Source organism: Cynara cardunculus (genome assembly GCF_001531365.2).
Source record: "Cynara cardunculus var. scolymus isolate 2C chromosome LG 13, CcrdV1, whole genome shotgun sequence".
In the NCBI taxonomy this organism is placed as follows: Eukaryota; Viridiplantae; Streptophyta; class Magnoliopsida; order Asterales; family Asteraceae; genus Cynara; species Cynara cardunculus.
The window spans coordinates 13224741-13229642 of record NC_037540.1 but is presented as its reverse complement, the minus strand read 5'-3'; positions in this window follow the sequence as shown (position 1 = coordinate 13229642).

Genomic DNA, 4902 nt, shown 5'->3' with positions numbered 1-4902 from the left:
CTACTTTACCAAGCCACGTGCATGCATATAAACCTTCATATACACCTATGCATATATTTACTAACACATACATGCATACATACACATGCATACACAAACACATATTATATGCATATATTATGCACATAATTTGCATATACCAACATGATCAAATAATCACATAATAAAAAACCTTGGGTAATAACCAGGATCCGGTTATTACATTATCCACCCCTCAAGAGAATTCCGTCCTGGAATTCTTTTAATCAAAAAGCCACTGGTATTCTGATCTCATCTTTGACTCCAATTCCCATGTCGCTTCCGGTCCTTTGTGAAAMTTCCACTGAACTTTAACCAGACTTATTTCCTTGTTTCTCAACACCCTGATCTTTCTGTCAATTACGGCTTCTGGTGTTTCCACAAAATTCAATTTACTGTCTAACTGAATTTCTGGCAAAGGTAYAGCTAAATTCGGATCAGCCAAACATTTCTGCAGATTCGACACATGAAAAGTGTCGTGAATCTGCCTCAGCTCTTCTGGTAGCTCTAACTGATATGCTACTGGCCCAATTCGCTTACATATCCTGAACGACCCAACATACCTTGGACTGAGCTTTCCTTTCTTTCCGAATCTGATAACACCCTTCCATGGCGAAACTTTTAGCATTACAAAATCACCTACATCAAATTCAATGGATTTTCGACGATTATCTGCATAACTTTTCTGGCGATCCTGTGCTGTCTTGATTCTTTCGCGGATCTGTTCAATCTTTTCAGAAGTTTCTTGAACAATTTCAGGACCCGTTAGCTGTTTTTCACCCACTTCATTCCAACACAATGGCGTTCGACATTTACGTCCATACAATACTTCATAAGGTGCCGCTTGAATACTGGAATGATAACTATTGTTATAGGCAAACTCTATTAATGGTAAGTGATCTTCCCATGATCCCCCGAAATCAATAGTACAACTTCTCAACATATCTTCGAGAGTCTGAATAGTTCTTTCACTCTGCCCATCAGTTTGCGGATGATAAGTTGTACTTAATCGAATTTCGGACCCCAGAGCTTTCTGTAATCCTCCCCAGAACTTTGAAGTAAACCGACTGTCTCTATCAGAGATAATAGACAAGGGAACACCGTGTCTGGTAACAACTTCTTTGATGTAAATCTGCGCTAGCTTTTCTAAATAGTATCTCTCTTATTGGTAGAAAATGTGCAGATTTAGATAAACGATCCACAATTACCTAAATCGCATCATATCCCTTTGGAGTTTGTGGTTATTTCATAACGAAATCCATGGTAATGTGATCCCATTTCCATACAGGTATTTCCAAAGATTGGAGGCTTCCATAAGGTCTCTGGTGTTCAATCTTGACCTGTAAACATGTTAGACATTGTTCCACATACCGTGCTATATCTCTTTTTAATCCTGGCCACCAATAAAAAGGTTTTAAATCTCGATACATCTTATTGGTACCTGGATGGATAGAGTATCGAGATTTATGACTTTCGTTCAATATTCTACTTCGGATATCTCCAAAATGTGGTACCCAAATTCGCCCTTGAAAGCACATCAGTCCTTGATCATTCTGTTCCAAGGTTGAGATCATTTTACCCAACTTTTCTGTCTTTACAAATTCTTCTTTCACAGCTTCTTGTTGGCACTTCTGAATTTCCTTACGAATATCARGAATYAWATTCATTCTCATTGCTACAGTCTTGATGGTTCCACTTCTTTCCTTCCTGCTCAAAGCATCCGCCACCACATTAGCTTTTCCTGGATGGTAGAGAATCTCACAATCATAATCATTGACTAATTCAATCCATCAACGTTGTCACATATTTAAATCCTTCTGGTTGAACAAATGTTGTAAGCTTTTATGATCAGTATAAATCTGACATTTCGTTCCTAGAAGATAGTGTCTCCATATTTTCAGAGCAAAAACTACTGCAGCTAACTACATATCATGAGTTGGATACTGTTTTTCATGTTCTTTCAGTTGTCTTGATGCATAAGAGATTACTTTTCCTCTTTGCATTAAAACACATCCCAATCCCAACTTTGAAGCATCACTGTATACTACAAAATCTTCAGATCCATCTGGCAGAGTTAATACTGGTGCGCTACAAAGATGATATTTTAAAAGTTGAAAGGCTTATTGCTATTCTCTTTCCCACTAGAATTTATCATTCTTTCGAGTCAATTTAGTCAATGGCACAACTATTTTAGAAAAATTCTGAATGAACTTTCGGTAATAACCAGCCAATCCCAAAAATCTACGAACTTCGGACGGAGTCTTAGGAGCTCCCCATTTTGCAACTGCTTCTATTTTCATGGAATCAACTTTTACTCCTAATTCTGAAAAGACGTGACCCAGAAATTGAACTTCTCTTAACCAGAACTCACACTTGGACAATTTTGCATACAACTTTTCTCTTTTCAACAATTCCAGTAACAGACGAAGATGTTTTGCATGTTCTTCTTCAGTTTTAGAGTATATAAGAATATCATCGATAAATACAATAACAAATTTATCAAGATATTCCTTACATACCCTATTCATCAAGTCCATAAAAGCTGCGGGCGCATTAGTTAAGCCGAATGGCATAACTAGGAATTCGTGATTCCCGTACCTTGTTCTGAATGCTGTTATAGCAACATCTTCTTCTCGGACTTTAAGCTGATGATATCCTGACCTCAAATCAATTTTAGAGAAATAACTTGCCCCCACCAGTTGATCAAACAAATCATCAATTCTTGGTAAGGGGTACTTGTTTTTGATTGTCAATTTATTCAGTTCACGGTAATCTATGCACATTCTCATAGACCCATCTTTCTTTTTGACGAATAAAACCGGAGCACCCCAAGGCGAAGTGCTAGGCCTTATAAATCCTTTATCAGTTAAATCTTTCAACTATGTCGCCAATTCCTTCAGTTCGGATGGAGCTAAACGATACGGAGCCTTAGCTACAGGTGCAGCCCTTGGTACTAAATCAATTCGGAATTCAATAACTCTATTTGGTGGTAATCCAGATAAGTCTTCCGGAAAAACTTCTGGATATTCACTAACTATCGGGATCAATTCTTCCTTTCTTTTCTCTTTCTTTAAATCAATTACATATGCCAAACATCCTTGGCACTTCTTTCGAATACTCTTTCGGGCTTTCATTACTGACAGAATATTAATGCGATGATCCCGACGGTCACCATAAATAATAACTGTTCTCTGGTCTAGCWAAATAATTCTGATCATCTTCTGATTACAATCAATGCTAGCCTGATACTTTGCYAACYAGTCCATACCCACTACTATGTCAAATTCTTTCATTGGCATAGGAAATAACCGGATCGGAAGTTCAAAGTTTTCAATRACAATHAKACAGTYATTGAACACACTAGTAACAGTTTCTTGATTATTAGCAGTATCAACTACTAATTTATCATCAAGCAGCACAGAATTCAGACATGCAATTTGAGCAAATAATGGTGATACAAACGAAAAGTTTGCACCAGAGTCAAATAACACCTTAGCACGTATTGAATTCAGGAGAAATGTATCTGTTACTACATATGGTGATGCTTCCGCCTCATTCTTAGTCATCTGGAAGGATCGTTCCCGCGCCCCTCCTTGTCCTCTTTGGTTCCCAGTAGTTCTTCCCCGATTACCCGATGCATTACTCCCCATTGTTAACTGCGGATTTCTTAGCAAGGGGCAATTCGGTCGAATGTGATCCAGAGAGTTGCAATTAAAACACCTTTTGTTGGTTGGACAATTTCTGGACAGATGACCCACTTCACCACATTTATAACATTTCTTCGGATCCATCTTATCATTACCCTGATGAACTTTCGCACTGCTCTTTTGTTCAGATCTGTTGTCTTATCTCACAGTCTTGGGTCCTCGAAAGGATGAAGGTCCTTCCCATTTTCGTTTCTCAACAACCTTCCCTTCTGATTGTCTATTCTTGTTTCTTTCAGTCACCTCAGCTGCCTATACTGTTAGTGGAAAGGTATTGGGGTTCATAGCAATAACGAATTCCCTAATTGAGGGCTTCAGACCCTAAATAAACCTTTCTATCTTCCTTGATTCGGTTGAAACATAATGTTCGGCAAAACGAGAGTATTCAATAAAATTTTCGGTATACTCCCGTACTGTTTTATTTCCTTGTTCCAGCTTCAGGAAATCTTCCTCCATTTGTCTCACAACCGTTTTAGGACAGAACTAATTCTTAAATCGATCCATGAATTCTATCCATGACATAGTCTGTAAAACATCCGTTCTGGTAGACGATTCAACTTCCCACCAGAATTAAGCATTTGACTTCAATACCGAAACAGCAAATCGCACTTTATCTGTTTCTGGACACCGAATGGTGTTGAACACAGATTCCATCTCCTTGATCCATCACATTGCTTTCACCGGATCTCTCTCTCCAGAGAAGGTTGGTGGTTTACATGCTAAGAATGTCTTAATATCTCCTTCTTTATTATGAGTGATTGGAGCAGAGGGATAAACTTCTACTCTTTCTGTTTCCACTCTAGCAGGTATCCCCATAATAGATATCAGAGTTTCTCATAATTTCCCCATTTCCTCTGCTAACACATCTCTGGTTATATATTCTAGGTGTGGTACCGTTCCTCCCTGAACATTCCCAGAGTGGGATTTTTCCTGCTCAGAATGTATTTCAGCCCGATTCCTTTCCTGAGACTGATTTCTTCCTCTACCTCTTCCACTTGGTCTTCCCCGACCTCTGTTTCCAGCCGTACTAATTGGGAGATTAACCAAAGATTCCTCCCTTTCTTCAGATTCTGGACGAGCTATTCTTTCAGATCTTCTAGTTTGGTTAGACATCTGTAGAATTTAATATTAATATTCACTTATTCACATTCCCAAATATAATAAAGTATTCAAGTTCAGA